The 16,887-nt window shown below is 47.9% G+C and overlaps 1 protein-coding gene and 1 long non-coding RNA gene across 8 annotated transcripts in view; both read right to left on the minus strand.

The window, feature by feature from the left end:
• IRF2 (interferon regulatory factor 2) overlaps positions 1-16,887 on the minus strand; it is a 92,303-nt gene that overhangs the window by 53,595 nt on the left and 21,821 nt on the right. The gene's annotated exons all lie outside the window — the stretch shown is intronic.
• Positions 8,013-15,684, minus strand: LOC123585152. 3 transcript variants are annotated; one of them, XR_006705958.1, is made up of 3 exons: positions 11,897-15,684; positions 10,794-11,131; positions 8,013-8,051 (listed from the first exon to the last, which is right to left on the minus strand). It is a non-coding gene; the product is annotated as an uncharacterized LOC123585152 (long non-coding RNA). The 3 variants fall into 3 exon arrangements; XR_006705953.1 differs by lacking the exon at positions 8,013-8,051 and adding an exon at positions 9,451-9,498; XR_006705948.1 differs by lacking the exon at positions 8,013-8,051 and adding an exon at positions 9,462-9,502.

Raw genomic sequence — 16,887 nt, forward strand, 5'->3', positions numbered from 1 at the left:
CTCTCCCCAGAGCACCTTCTCTGGCCCCACTCTCTGCCCAACCCAGCTGCCCCAGCGCTTCTCCACTGCAGATGGGTCTCACTTCCTCCCTCCTGTTTGCTCAGGCGCCACAAACCCATGCTTGGGCTGAATGATGCCCAGTCCTGACCATCCACGACACGCTGATGGGCTCATCACCTCACCTGAGCATGCAGATTTCTGCACATCTTTTTCGCTTCTCCCTCATCAGCTCCTGTGGCTGTTCCCCACAGGAGCAATCGGAGATCTTTCCATCTTCACGCTACCGAATTCACTTCCACACCCATCAATTCCGGCAAAGGGTCTTGCCTCTAACCTCAGGGAGGAAAATTGAAGCCACCAGGCTCTTTCTGAATTTCTGACTCCCCTCCCTCTTCAAACTTATCTGGACTTCCGGGACCTCCTTTTTCCCTTCTCTACACCGGGCAGGTGGTAATGCCGCTCTCCGCAAGGGGAATACGGAAGGTTTAAGAGGAGAAATATTGAGATTGGTTTTGGGTCTACTGGCTTTGGGATATCTTTGGGATATCGGGGGAAAAAAAAAAGTGTTGGGTGGGCAATTCGATCCATGAGGTTAGAGCTCAGGAGAAAGACCTAGCCTGAAAATAGCCATCCACCCCTATACAGCTAGTTCAAATGCCATTCCTTCTACAAAGCCTATCTTTACCGAATCCTGCCTCCAGTATATATCCTCTGCTCCTGTCAAGCTGGAACCTTGTGTTAACGTCGCCACATATCTTAACATGCAGATCTGTGTAGCCTTGCACTTTACAATCCAGCAGGCACCTGCCAGGCCTTTCCAGCCATTCTGGACACGTTCTGTATCTACACAGTCCGACAAGGGAGCCATCAGCCACGTGTGGAAATGTGGCCAGTGTGAATGAGGAACCATTTGTCCCCAAACAAAGACACATAGTTTCAAGGCCACTTCCAGTTTTCCAAATCACAGTGAGTAGTCAGGTGGCTGGTAAAAACAAAGTTATCTGCCTAGGACACCCTGGTGGGGTTTTTGAAGAGGCAGGCTAGCCACCTGAAGTTGAAACTGTTCTATTTTGAGAAAAGCCTGGGGGTTTTTTTTGTTTGGTTGGTTGGTTTTATTTTCTTGTTTGGTTTTGTTTTGTTTTTTGTTTTTTGTGTGTGTGGTTTTGTTTTTTGTTTTGTTGGGTTTTTGTTTTTGTTTTTTTTTTTTTTTTTTGAGAGAAGCCTGACTCACACTCTATAAGCTTAATCACCTTTGGGGAGGCAACCTGTTGGTTAAGTGAAGGGAGCTTCTGCGTAATTCTTATCCCTGTTTGGACTTGCTAAGCCCTTGAAAACACCAGCAGCTGGCAGGTACCGAGCACACAGTCTCCCATGCTACACTCCAAGGCCACGAACAATAGCTGATGAGTATTATGTGCTTAACACTGTCAGGCAAGTTCCCAGCTTGTTAGGAGTATTAGTTCTCTCGATTCACCACGATCCTGTAAGGCAGGCGCTACTAAAATCCCCATTTTACAGATGAGGAAACTGAGACACAGAAGGTTAATAAGTAACTTGCCCAAGGTCCCAGAGCTACTGGGTGGTTGAGTTCAGATTTAAACAGAAGGAGTCTTCGGCCCTTACGTGGCCTTTGGACCATGAGGCCAAACTGGGGTCCACATAAAGAGGCATGGAGGGCCCAGCGCCTCCCAGTCTGCACGGGGAGCCTGCGCTGAAGGGGCTCCCAGCCAGGGCTGAGAGAGCCGGCTGCTCCAGCTGCCCTCGTTGGGCCGGATGCGTAGACTGCAGCTCTCCGCCTCCAGTGCCCAGCACCGCCCCCATCGATTCACACTTCCTGCCCCTCGTAGTACCTTCCTGGCTGGTGGAAACCAGCGAGACCAACTGCATATCCTGTCCGGCCAGACCTTTATTTCTGTAATGTGTACTAGGAAAACAGTATTTCCCCACTCCAAAATAAAACCGTCTTGCCGCCTTCCACCCCTCCCACTCCTCTTTAAGAAAGCAACAGAGGAGAACCAGAGGGTTTGCTGTCTGTCAGTCCGTCCCTGGGTGTATTCTCCAGTTGTTTCTGCTTCTGCCATACGGCAGGGTCACCTGGCCCAGAGCACAGGCCACCTGGGTCCTGGGGCGGTCCTCAGAAAGAAGGGGAGGAAGAAAGTGCACCCTGCCCAGCCTATGACTGCTCAGCCCCAAGAACTATTTCAGGAGCGCGAAAAAGCCCCTCTTGGACAAGCTGTGCTCCAACGCCGCGATGGACGTTTCGCGTTAACATTTTTGTAAGGTACCGAAACCACTATGGTGGTCAACATTTGGGGTATTTGTCAGTTTCCATCCCCTCAGTGTGCATGAAGAGCAATTGTGGGCCGTGAGGGCATTTTGCTTCTCCCTTATTTTTAGCATTAGGAGCTCTGGGGAGGGCCAGACCTCACGTCTGCAAACGCCACGCCAACCCCGCGTACATCTCCCCGCACCCTGTTTGTCCTACACCCCCTCGCACCAACTCCCTTCTCTCTTGGAATTGAGGGCCAGTTTTAAATCTACCCTTCCCCAACAGCTTTCCCTGACCATTACAGGTTCAACTATTAGCACAGCAGTCATTCTGTTCATACTGATAGGGCGGCTTCAAGGAATAGTTGGATGTTAACAATAACTGATCTTGTCTGACTCTTGGCTAACTAATTTGACCTAGAACTTCCTAATAAGTGATTATGATCTCCACGGGGCCTAGCACTGTCTTTATGTGTCAGCGAGTAGGACGGTGCCACAATGCAGGCCTGACAGGCACAATGACTCAGGGACAGCACGGCCACCCTTGAGCAGAGTGGAGATCAGGGAAGGCCTTGGAGGCTCCTTTGTCCACCAAGGTGGGCAAGGGGTGAGCCTGTCGCTAGGGCTACATCCTTATCACCATGCCCTAGATGAGGCTAGGACTGGGGAGTTGTGACCCTGAGTGAGAAATCCACCCGCCATTCCCCTAAAAACTCATAAATCTCTTAGTCTCCACCACTTTCTCCACAACTGTAGGGAACACTCAGGTCTAGGAGTATTTCACTCGGCAACACAGCCTCTCCCCAGGGCAAAGCGTTAGGAACCAAACGCAAAGGGTAGCAGAGCCCCACATCCCTAGGCCTCAGTTTTCTCATCTGCAAAATGGGGCTAACTTCCTTAGGGTTTGTGGTAGGACTAAGATGATGTGTAAAGTGCCTCGCCTACTATCTGATCAACGGTGGGTGTTTAATAATTAATAGTTTCCGCAGACACAAATATTCGGTCAAGGATTATTCGATGGAGCATTATCTACGAAGCAAAAACTTTACATTGATCCAAATACCAGACAGTAGGGAGATGGTTAAATAACATGTGGTGGACTCAAATAATGAAACAGTGTGACTCTGGAAGGGTATTTCCTTTGTATGGGATGATGATCAGAAGATGTACGTTAATATAGAGTTACTACATGTAATTATATGTCCCATAGATTTTTATATATTCTATGTAAGTGTATATATGTTAACATAGTTCAGAATATAATACAAGCTAAAAAGTGAAAAAAAGGCAGGGAGCAGAGGTCATTTTTCGATTATCAGGGCAATACGCTTCTCGGATGTGCTGGTCCGTGGGCAGCGTCCCCATGGCTGCTGAGCCCGGGCGCTGACACAGGGCTCTCTTGATGACAGCCAGACCTCATGCTCCACACGGACTCCAGCCGACTCTCTCAGAGGCCAGCACCGCCTAGTACGGGACTGACAATGCACACCAAGACACAACTGTCTGGCCTGGAACTGGGTGGCTAGGGGCCAGGGGAGCCCCCCACCCCAGGGGCACCAGACCAGGTGAGGACGGTTGCCCAACAGTGAGTAAAAACCTGTAATACGTTACAGCATAGGGTGTCTTGAGGGGCACAGTCCCCACGAGGCCTCGTAAAGTCACATGCTAATGAGTGCCATCCTGTGTTCATTCCAAGTCCTGAAAAGCCTTAATGTCGGCAGAGTGCTCTAGTTTTGGATTTGAGAAGAAGTAGAATATGGCAATAATGAACTTCTCAAAGCTACAGAGGTTCCTTCTATCCTCCCTCCCTCCTCCCCCACTCCATGAATGATTGAGTCCAAAAGTCCATTAGGTGGAATGGAGTAAAGCAGATGTACTGTGTTGAATGGGGTTTCCCCCGAAATTCACATCTACCCAGAACCTGTGAATGTAACCTCATTTGGAAATAGGGTCTCGACAGATATAATCAAGTTAAAACAAGGTGATACTAGATCAGGATGGGCCCTAAATCCAAGAGGACTGGTGTCCTTACAAGAAGAGGGAAATGTGGACACAGACACACACAGAGGAGGAGGCCAGATGAAGACAGAGACAGGGATGGGGGCGATGCGATGGGTCTACAAGCCAAAGAACGCCAAGGACTCCCAGCCGCCACCAAAGCGAGGAAAGAAGCATGGAGCAGATTCTCCCTTAGAGCCCCCGGAAGGAACCAACTCTGCCAACACCCTGATTTCAGACTTCCAGCCTCCAGAGCCGGGAGACAATACGTTTCTGTTGTATAAGCCACCCAGCCTGTGGTACTTTGTTAGGGTCCTAATGATCTGAAGACATTAGGAGAGCGGAACAGAGGCATGCTAGTGAGGACTACTGGCATAAAGAGGGTGTCCCCTTGGGTGGAAGGAGGTGCTGGCACATCGTATGGGGGATCTTGGAGCCCACGTGGGGCAATGAGGATAGACACGGGGACAGTGGGGGAGAGCAGCCCAGAGTGGGGTGTCAGGGCCCAAGTGGGGTGAGTGGGCTCCTGTCCAGGGACAGCAGTCTTGTCTGGGAGCACAGAAGCCTGAGGAATGAGATGGGGAGGGCAACTTCATTGCAGTGGGGCGGCCGAAGGGATGTGAGATTAGATACACACAGGCAACTGAGTAAATTAATTAATACAGTAGGGGAAATGGAAGCCAGGTTTCTCACTTTTGGAGAAGGAAGTTCAAACAGAGAAAGAAATCTAGAATAATCTTGGGTGTTGGAATAGAATAAGGACTGAGTTCATATATCTCGATAAACACAGAAATAAATATAGATGTAAAAATATGTGTGTGTACATATATACACGTACATACAAATATGTGTATGTACACGTAGCACACTATTCCCTAACCCTGCCCACTACGAGGGTCTGGGGGCAGCAATACACCACTGGTGATAACCACACATAACACCCAAATCGTGGTTTCTAAATACCACTCTCCACTAAAAGGAATCAGGGCTTCTCGGAAACATGACTGATTGCAGATCTAGGGCAGGGAAAGCAGAAGACGAGACGGAACCATCTTGGGGGGGTCAGAAAGTAAGGACGTGTCCAAAGAACACCGAGAACATCAAGAGAACAGGACAATCCACATGAAGGCTCCCACTGGCCAATCGGAGACAATCTGAATGTCAAAACAATGACCAAAGCGTGTTACAGTCCATTGGATAAAATAGGAATCAATGAAAAATAGAGAGGAGGAAGCTTTTCTGCAAAGCAGCAGGGCAGGTAGTAAGTGTGGAAAGAGTATGGAACTAAAAATCACCATGCGGCAGCTATCAGAGAAGTAATTCTGCTGCCAGGAAACATCAGTGGATGCTAAAACCAGTGAGTTAAAAGGCTGGTGAGAAATGGGACCCTTACACGGTCTCGAAGGACATCCCACAAAATATTTACCACAAAGGGAAAAAAGAATAACCAAAGAGAAGCCTGACAAATACCTCCTCGGTCAAATGGTTGAATGAACATCACGAAGAAAGGAACACAGCACAGTCACTCACCACCGGAGACGACACAATGAGGAGAGAGCGCCACGTCTGTGATATTCCTGCCTAAACTCCGTAGCCTAAATCTGACCGCGAGTGAACTGTCACCAAGCCCCACCTGATGGGTTATCTATACGATAACAGGCTCGTAACTGTCAAAAATGTCAAGATCACAGACGTTACGGGAAGATTAAGGAGACATGACCCCTGAGCCTGAGTCGGATCCTTGTGCCATGGGGTCACTGTTAAGATCACCGGCCAACCCGGATGGGGTCTGTGGATCAGGTCGTGCTAAGGGTAACGGCCTGATTCGAACAGGGGCGCTGCGAGAGGACCCTTGTTTGCAGGAAGACACTCAAGCATTCGGGAGTGACGGGACGTCCTGCTGGCAAGTTACTCTCCAAAGGTTCAGAAAAATAGTTCTCTGTAGTGTTCTCGCAACGTTAGTGCAAGTCTGAAATGAGTTGCAAGGAAAAAGCCTCGGCCAGAAAGACCAGAGCAAAGTACATGAGTGATTTACAGTCCAGAGGGGGAAACAGCAGCAAACACGACATTTTTCTGCAAATACAACAAATTCTAGAAAATTCCCTCTCTGGTGCTTCAATGAAACTGCTGGCAGTTTTGTTTCTTGTGGTTTTTTGTTTTTTGTTTTTTCAATCCAGGCACCACGACAGGATTAACTACACACATCAGTCACGTTACGCAATGAGGCAACAATGATCTTAACGAGAAGCCTGGAAGCTTCATTTCCTGGGGAAGACGAGGGATGATGGTCCATAACTCATTTAAATTGCAGGTTGTCTGGAAAACCAGAAGCGACCAAGGGCCAGTGTGCACATGTGAGAGAAGGCTCTCAGCGTTCAGCATGAAACATATGCCTCCTAATCTTTGTGCTAATATTTAACAGCAGTTATCAGTTCTCTCAACTTGGAAACACGAGGGTGGTTTCCCAGAGACACTGCCTCACCCGTTGGGTGAAGTTAGCGGCCAAGGAAAGCAGTCAGAAGCACCCACTGCCTTTTATCAGAGACGCGGCATTCAGAGGCCCCACACCACCACGTTCTCTGGAGGACACTTCAGGCCAGCTCTTGGTTGTCACCCGGTGGCCCCCAAAGCTGGCATTCCTAGCCGGGCTTCATCCCTTCTGTGAGGACGCCTCCCCCCTCCCTCAGTCTGTCAGGCACTTGGCTCGAGAAACACCCACCATGAGTAAGGGTTTTGCTTCCTGTTTCTCATTTGCAATTTTTCCTCATCTTGCAGAATTCGGAAGCCTGAATAACCTTCAGTTCTACTTGCTCGAACTTGGCGGAACATTTCACTAACTACTTTGGCCCCAGAGTACGGAGCAGAGCGCATATTTACTATTCTCCAGGAGAGTAACTCGACCACTGTGGGGATGGAAAGGGCCACGACCAGTAGGTCGGGAACAATTCCTTCCTTCAGCACAGCCAGGACCAAGCAGCTCTGTGAGCTCGGCCCCGCCCTCCAACCCCAATCTGGTAGCTACCCTGCAGCCAGAACACCCCTGTAAAAGCACAGATACGATCCGTTCAGAGCCCCTTGTTCCACAGGCCCGGCTCTGGTGTCATCTCCCTCCATTGTCCTTACTCCCAGCACCTCCAGTGGGGGGTCTGTCCCCCGGGCCTCCTTCCCGGTCTCAAGAGCAAGACCGTCCCCTTTCACTGAGTAACCTCACACTCGTCCTGTCTTAGCTCCGAGACCACTTCCTCAACAAGCCTCCCTTAGTCTCTGAAGGTCAGGCCAGGCCCCCGAATCTGTCTGCCCGACTTGACGAGAATCTCCACGAGGCCCGAGACCCTATCTGCCCGCTCACCACTCTGTACCCAGGTCCTAGGGTATGGCAAAGGCCGAGGCTCGATAAAGAAACCACGAATATACTGCAGATGCCGGGCATCAGCGATGATGAAAGGGGGAACAGAGAGGCACTCGCGAACTAGTAAAAGGCGGCTGTACACAAGCAATTACGATCAGGAAACAATGATTTGCCATCATAAAAAGATGCATATAAAGGCTGTGGGGAATCGCATCTAAGAAAGCTGTAAGATAGACCCTTTTAAAATAAATACCTTTGGGGCGCCTGGGTGGCTTGGTCGGTTAAGCGTCCGACTTCAGCTCGGGTCATGATCTCACGGTCCGTGAGTTCGAACCCCGCGTCGGGCTCTGTGCTGACGGCTCAGAGCCTGGAGCCTGTTTCAGATTCTGTGTCTCCCTTTCTCTCTGCCCCTCCCCTGTTCATGCTCTGTCTCTCTCTGTCTCAAAAATAAATAAATGTTAAAAAAAGAAATTTAAAAAATAATAATAAAATAAATAAATACCTTTAAAATAAAATACATTTTTGATTTCTTATCAACAATGTTTCAAGTCACCTTAGGGTGGTCTAGATATAACCTAGAACCTCGTTTATTTTAAAGCCGTATATAGGAGAACTCACTGGAAACTTACTGACGTCCATCAGCACCAAACTGCTCATTATCAAGAACTCACAGACGGTCAGGATGGCGACCAAATCATGGATTGTCCAAAATGGAACAATTCTCTCTCTCTCTCTTTTTTTTTTTTAAGTTCTATTTATTTTGAGAGAAGGCACTAGCAAGGGAGGGAGGGGCAGAGAGAGAGGGAGAAGTCCCAAGCAGGCGCCACACGCATCATGCAGAGCCTGACGCGGGGCTTGGACTCACAAACCATGAGATCATGACCTGAGCTGAAACCAGGAGTGGGACGCTTAACCAACTGAGCTACCCAGGTGCCCCCAAAATGGAATGCTTCAAAGTGTGAATGGGGCCTTATAAATAGTCATACCTTGCCTCTAACCAGATGTAAAGAGGAACTGCCCCTAGGAAAACCAGGATGTGGGGCTGTTCCGCTTATAGGAGATAGCTGCTCTTTTATTCAAAATCCTTAGACCAGATAGGTTTCAGAACTCAGCAGTATGGGGATATCAGAAATATGGTGCATCTACCGTATAGAACAAGAACACCCCCAGCAATATGTAGAGAACCCCTTAATCCACACAGTAATATTCTGCAGTAAAACGTGAACATTCACACTGATTGGGATTAGTGAAAGCTACGAATAGCTCTGTGCCGATTCAGGGCAGACCATACTGCCAAATGAGTCATGACAAAAACTTTCAGTTTTCAGGGTTTTTTGGGATTGCAAATAAGGGATGCGGGCTCTGCAATTAATTTCAAGTTATTTCTATCCTTGGAATATATTAGTGTTCCCACGTTACACAAGGAAATCAGCAACTTCTTCCTTAAACTGTACTTACGTTATAAATTAATCTGGCACACACTCTACTTAAATTAGTGAATAATAGCATATTTTTGTCCTGAAATCGAAAAGTTTAATGCAAACTTCTTTTGCATGAAAGTAGGATATTTTTATAACATTTGAAATCTTAAGTAACCACTTAAAAATCATTATTGCCTTTACGCTACGTCTACCTAGCAATATGGATATGTTTCTCCTTTTCCGATCTAATGTATAAAATATTTATTTATAAAATAAGAAAAGCCTTGGGGCGCCTGGGTGGCGCAGTCGGTTGAGCGTCCGACTTCAGCCAGGTCACGATCTCGCGGTCCGTGAGTTCGAGCCCCGCGTCGGGCTCTGGGCTGATGGCTCAGAGCCTGGAGCCTGTTTCCGATTCTGTGTCTCCCTCTCTCTCTCTGCCCCTCCCCCGTTCATGCTCTGTCTCTCTCTGTCCCAAAAATAAATAAACGTTGAAAAAAAAAAATAAATAAGAAAAGCCTTAAATAGAGATTCAAATTTCTCTCAGGGGTGCCTGGGTGGCTCAGTTGGTTCAGCATCTGACGTCAGCTCAGATCATGATCTCACGGTTCCAGAGTTCAGACCCCGCGTCAGGATCTGTGCTGACAGTGTGGAGCTTCAGATTCTCTGTCTCCCTTTTCTCTACCTGTCCCACACTTGCTCTCTCTCTCTCTCAAAATAAATAAATAAACATTTTTTAAAAATTTCTTTCAGGCGCCTGGGTGGCTCAGTCGGTTAAGCATCCAACTTCAGGTCAGGTCACGATCTCGCGGTCTGTGAGTTCGAGCCCCGCGTCGGGCTCTGGGCTGATGGCTCAGAGCCTGGAGCCTGTTTCAGATTCTATGTCTCCCTCTCTCTCTGCCCCTCCCCCATTCATGCTCTGTCTCTCTGTGTCTCAAAAATAAATAAAACGTTAAAAAAAAATTTTTTTTTAATTTCTTTCAAACATCCTCCCTAGGATTCCTTTACAATGACAATAGTAATGACATTGTTCCTTCCCCTATAGCATTTTAAACATTTCATTTCCAAAATTAATTACCAAAAATAATTTTATGAGTACCAAGTTAGAGCAAGTTTATTTATTTTGTTTTTGTTGATTTATGTATTTGTTTTGTTTTGAGTGGAGTATGAGTGGGTACACGAACCATTCTCCCATTTCACAGAAGCCCTACTGCTCTGTGGCCACCATCTTGGGAAACACAAGGACTAAATACCTACAGTGGCACAAATGCAAACTGACTCAAAGAATTGTCTGGAAAGTTTACCAGCACCATTTTTAAAAATCACTTAAAACCACTTTGAATGAAAGCACAGATATCATTGCAAATGTGAGAAGTACAATACACGCTGAGTTGCTCGGGGTCTGTGGAACGTGGGCAGAAATTCAGTTCAGAGATCCGTGGGCACATGTGAAGAAAGCAAACACACTAAGGCTAACAACGGTCAAGGTGAAGACCTCCCAGAGACCTTCCTCCCATAAGGGCCAAAGCACTTAAAGCAGTGTTTACATTTACTGACTTGAATTGTGTATAAATATATGCATTTTTGGAGGCATTTTTTTGGCCTCCAAAAAAACCGCTCTTCTGATGTTTCAGATCACGATGGTGGTAGGAATATCCATAGAGCACCCGTGATGCACCTGCTATTAAAGTCTATGCTTTATACACATGATCTCATTAACTCTCGCAGTAACCCTATGAGGTAGGGACTCTAATCATTACCATTTGAGGAAGAAGCAGCTATGGCTTCGCCCTGGCCCAAGCTGATTCCCCATCACAGCTCCACTATCATGAGAACCGAGTGTCCACAAGTAGGCTTCAACCTTGAGTGGACAGTGCTCATCTATGCGTGCCCTTTGGGCCCTCAGACATAAATGCTAGAAAGCTGGTGTCCAAGCTTCACTTGGATACCGCGCTGGTTCTGACAGCTGCTTCCACAAGTCAGGAACATTTCGGGAACGTGAGCGTTAAAGTCACCCTGGGGGCTGCAGATCAGAAAGGAAGCACACAGCCACAGTTGTCGCGTTTCCCAACACTTTCTGTTTCATTTGCTCTTTGCTCTGAGGGAGGTGCAATGAAGAATACAAATCACCCACAAGCAAGGATGGAACAAGATAAGTGAGCTGTCTGGGGCTTTTTCTAAATGAGGAAGTCTTCTGACCCTGTATGACCCCAGGGCTGCAATGATGACAACACTTTGGGGGGAGGGGGTGTGATCTATCCCACCAGGTCCGCCAGCAAAGATAAACATGGGTTTTAAACCTGGAGTCCCTAGACCGAACTTTGTAAAACCTTCGCACCTCCATCTGACCCCGTCCCTCTGGTGATGTTGGCAACCTCATGATGGCAGGAGGCAAGGGGACAATGAGGTTACAAGGGTAGGAGGTTTAATCCCGCCTCCAGCCTTTTCTAGCCTGCAGAATGAGGCAGGGAGAACTGAGGAAAGTGGCCACTGAACTATACAGTTTCCTTAGGAATGTACAGACCATTAGGCGCCTGGGTGGCTCAGTCGGTTAAGCGTCCAACTCTTGGTTTTGGCTCAGGTCATGACCTCAGAGTTGGCGAGTTCGAGCCCCGCACCCGGCTCTGCGCTGACAGTGCGGAGCCCTACTTGGGATTCCCTCTCTCCTCTCTCTCTCCCTCTCTCTCTCCCTCTCTCTCTCTCTCTCTCTTGTCCCTACCATGCTTGCTTTCTCTCAAAATAAATAAGTAAACTTAAAAAATAAAAAGAATGTACAGACCAAAGGTTTTGGTTCAGGGAAATCATTCTGCACCTATCCTTTCTAATGCATCAAGAACGAGGGTTCAAGAGATTATATCCATACCTAGGGATTCATCGAAGGAAGGGGCTCATCACAGCATCACGTTGTTAATTTTCTCACATCGGCTGCTGTGGAAGTAACAGAGCACAAAAGGCAACAGTGTGCAACGTGGAGTCTGGCTGAGATGCTGGGTTCCAAATCCTAGCTCAATCATTCAATAGCTGCGTGACGGACAGGTAGCTGACCCTATCTGTTCTCTCTTTTGCAAGGAGTAGGTGAGGAAACACGTAAAACATCTAGAATAACTCTTTATAGCTCACATGGGTTATGGTATAAAAAGGTATAAAATTTCCAGACAGCAGCTTGGCTATAGGTATCAAAAATTTTAAGTGGCATCCTTTGACCCAGCCACGTCGCTTCTAGGAATGTTTCCCAAGCAATTTAAACAATCATGTGTGAGACGTGTAGTCTTAAAAAAAAAAAAAAAAACTGTAATAATCATGAAATCTGTTGCAAATACAAAGATAATATTCTTTCTTGTAAAAAAAAAAAAGGCTGTGTGCAGATAAATTATTTCCCAGATACATCTGAATTATGAAAATCTAAGAACAGTTTTAAATCCATCACCTTTTTTGAGTATTTTCCAGAAGAATTCATAGAAGGTGATACGGACCTAAAAGGGCAGAAATCACGCTGTGACTACTGGTCGTGTTTGGGTCCGGACGCCAGTACCTAGATGGCATCCGATTCTGCAATTCAGCAAAGCGAGAATCATGGACAGATTTCAAAGCATATGGACTCCGGCTCGTACTGCATGTTCAAACCTTCTTTCCATATGGAAAACAGGAAAACAAGCGACCCTAATTTTCCCTTAATCAGCATGTCCTCTGAGCACTGCCTTTGCAGAACAGGAGAAGCACTCGGAAAGGCACAGCATCTCCTTTCGGGACTTAAGAGTTCGCTTAAGACTGCCTCTCTTTCCATGGATACGTTGGTGGCCGTGAAGCCACCCATTTAGGCCAGCCCAAAAAAGGCATCGCGTAGTCCTCAAGGGACGCCAGGAATGTAGGAAAGACATTTAATAAGACAGTGCACGTGAGAAAAGTGTGAACAACAAAGTGGGTAAATGAGACACACACACTAGCTCGAGGAGAAGGAGCAGGGCAGGGAGTCAGGCAGGACCTGAATTCCCTGAATTGTTTTTTCTTTTTTTTTTTTTAAGTTTATTTATTTATTTTGAGGAAGAGGAGAGGGGAGGGGAGGGGCAGAGAGGGGGGAGAGAGAGAGAGAATCCCAAGCGGGCTCTGTGCTGGTGACACACAGAGCCCGGACTCGAAGGACAGAATCCCAGGACTCTGGAATCATGACCCAAGCCAACATAAAGAGTCACATGCTCAACCTGACAGAGCCACCCAGGCGCCCCTCCCTGAATGGCTGTTACCACTCAGGTCCTCTTCACTCAGCAGACCAACAATGGGTGTGTTTTAACACACTGTGGATACAGCAAACACAAAGGGAAAGGGGCGGGAGGAAGGAAGAGAGGGCCGTGCTTTCGGTGCTTAGCTCTGAAAAGGCAAGTTAACAGGGATTTTCAGAAGGACCAGCCTACTGGAACCTTCTAAGAAAACCTATCTGCATAAAATGACACAACTGTTTGCTGCCATCTGATTTCAAATCCATTACTGGCAGACTGTGATGAAAATCAACGCCTTCCCCAAAAACAGTTGCCTGGAAATGATTTGCTCTGAAAACGGCTGACTTTGAAGGGCACTGTCTATCTTTCCCCCTGGCTGAGAATAAATACTTCCCTCCCTCGGTCTACATCCACAGGCTGTGCCTGAGGCTGTGCCTGGACAGTCTCCTTCCTGCTGCCACTTTTCCTTTGAAGATCTTCTTTGAGTTGTCCCCTCAGCCAGTAAGCTCTCGACAAAGGTATTACTACGAGGATGATGATGACGATCTGCTATTATTATCATTATTACAGAGCCATTCAATTCAGCTCTTTATGTTCAAATCAGGTGGAGACCCAACACATAACCAACTCCGGCACTGGAGCCTTCATGAGTTTGCTTCCATCGATAAGTTATCCTGATCGCCAATGAATTCCATTAGCGTCGAGCCAAAACTGCTACCCCTGAGCCAAGAACAAATATGTCCCCACCAGCTGCAGAACGGTCTTCAAATATTTCTAAACAACACTTCCTGGACAAGTTCCGGATCGAACCGGAAGCTGAATCGGGTGCCCACTGTGTGGTCACCATTCCCTCCTCCTGCCAACCCCTCCCAGGGCCATACTGGTTGCCTTCCCTCTCCTTGCTGAAGCAGGATGGGCTCCGCAGCTCAGGTTTGGTGCCGAGCACACGTGGATCCGAACCTCACCGCTCACAACCTGTTAACTTTTCCAGATCTCGGGTTCCTCGTCTATAAATAGAGATCTTAACGGCAACGTGGCGACATCTCTGAGCAAGAGCTAGATGAGGAGGAAGACGGGATGACTGCTTTGGCCTCCTCTAAGACGTCCCCCCGCAAAATTTCAAACCTGGAGCCAGGCCTCCATCTAGTAGAGTGGACAAAGACAGATTCTCTCACAAAGGAGCGGGGGAGTACCCAGGGTCCATCTTCCGGAATACTAGCACGGTCCCCACCGTGCACAGTAGCGGCCAGATTAATCTTCCGAACCATTGTCTCCCCTGGCACAAAATCCTTCGGCGGCTCTATGAGGCCCACGGAATAAAATCTGGGCCATAACTCAGCCTGTCCTACCTTTCAGGCTTCATATCCCACCGCCTCCTCCCAAAGCTCACAGCTTCACGAACTCGAAAACAGGCATATCCCTGTATAAAGTCCTTGTGAGCAGGAATCTCATCTTATTCGTCTTTAAACCTTCACAGGTATCAAGCACAGTGCCTTGCAAATAACAATATGCAGTAATTAGTAATTATTTATTGATCGGTGTTGGGGAAGGTCATGGAAAAGACGGGACCGCCAGCTGACCTGTGAGCGGGACCTCACCAATAGGAGGCTCCTCGCCCCCTCCTCTGTCCTTGGAATGTGGCTTCTGCTTGCCTTTCCTGCTCCCAGAAGCTCCTCCAAGGACACAGCCTTGAGATGGGGATGTCATGTTGAGAACACCTGCATGGTATACTGACTGAACCCAGTTAAGGCCTCTATCTAAACTTCGAAGGTCTGGCGGGCAGGTGCAGGGATCTAATCATCTTGCTGCAGCCAAGACAAGCCTCACAGGAAGTGCCCTTTGCTTATTAAAACTGCCACCTACCTCCTCCCTCATCTGTCTCTGCCCTCTGAGTTCGGGGGCCAATTCCAGATTATACCAGGGAAGCTCGAGAGAAGGTTGCAAACCAGCGATAAGAAAGTGGAAAAATCCCTCCTGGAGAACCCACGGTTGGCAGGGGCTGGGGAGGAAAAAGCAGATGATATGAACTATGTGATGTGATGGAAAAAACTTACTATGAATAAGTGGTAAGTAAGTAGGGGGAAAACTGATTGCGAAAAGCACGCGACATAAAGAAGAATAATTTTGCTACGTTGGTGACATTTTCCAGATAAATCGAGCTCAGTATGTTAACAAACTTTTGAAATATATTTACTCAACTTTTCATTTAAAAAATCCTGGGGCGCCTGGGTGGCTCAGTCGGTTGAGCGTCCGACTTCGGCTCAGGTCATGATCTCACGGTCTATGGGTTCGAGCCCCACATCGGGCTCTGTGCTGACGGCTCAGAGCCTGCTTCAGGTTGTGTCTCCCTCTCTCTGCCTCCCCCCACTCTCACTTTGTCTCACGCTGTCTCTCAAAAATAAATAAATGTAAAAAAAAAGTTTTTTTAATAAAATAATTTTATTGGGGCACCTGGGTGGCTCAGTCAGTTGAGCGTCCGACTTCGGCTCAGGTCAGGAGTTTAAGCCCCACATCGGGCTCTCTACTGTCAATGGAGAACGCACTGCGGATCCTCTTGTCTCCCTGTCTCTCTCTGTCCCTTCCCCGCTCTCACTCTCCCTCTCTCTCAAAAAGTAAATAACATTTAGGGGCACCTGGGTGGCTCAGCCAGGTAAGCGGCTGACTCTTGGATCCAGCTCAGGTGATTATCTCACGGTTCGTGGGTTCAAGCCCCGCATCGGGCTCTGTGCTGACAGTGGGAACCCTGCTTGGGATTCTCTGTCTCCCTCTCTCTCTGTCCCTCCCTGCTCTGTCTCTCTCTCTCTCTCTCTCTTCAAAAAAAATAAATAAATAAACATTAAAAAAAAAATCTTACCGAGCCAGGTACTCTAAAAAGCCCTATGTGCCAAGCGCAATGACCAGCATGGACGGGGGTGAGACAAAGGTGATGAGGGCATGATCTCCATCCCCAGAGTTGACACAGCAGCGATGGACTCAGGCACATAAGCAACCAACTCCAAAATGAGGCATCTCGTCCTGAAGGTGACTCTAGGGAAACAAACTGATGACGGTGGAACTTCAAGATGTCTTCCATCCCATGACAACTCAACAGCAGCATTCAACACCACCGGCTCCTGGTTCGCTCTCTGCAACAGACTCCCCCACCCTCAACGCCATCTCATTAGCTTCACAAGAACGTGCCCCTGAGTTTTATAAAGGTGACTTTTTTGTGGAGGGCATTCCGGGGGTGTTTTACTGGGAAAAACCCAGAAGAGCTAACTCTGGGAGACTTCAAAGAAGAGGGGCCATCTGAACTGGGCTTGGAGAGATCAGAGATCCTCAGGTGAAGAGAAAGGAAGAACATCCCAGACAAGAGGAAGAATAACAACAGAGGCAAGAGGCAGGAAGTGTACGTGGCAGGATTGAACCGGTAACAGGGAGAGCCTGTGCCACAGGGAAAGGATGGAAGCGGGAGAGACACAGCCGGAAAGCCCGTCCAAGACTGGCTAATTAACAGAGAGCCATTTGTTTGTGCACCTTAACAAGGGTCCCTGTTGACCGATGAGGGGAAACACCCCATACACCCCTGGGCACACGTGAACATGGCTGATGTGCTTTCCACCTGCTGTCCCGTCCTGTTCTTTACTAGGCAACACAGCAC

This window comes from Leopardus geoffroyi, chromosome B1 (assembly GCF_018350155.1).
Source record: "Leopardus geoffroyi isolate Oge1 chromosome B1, O.geoffroyi_Oge1_pat1.0, whole genome shotgun sequence".
NCBI lineage: Eukaryota > Metazoa > Chordata > Mammalia > Carnivora > Felidae > Leopardus > Leopardus geoffroyi.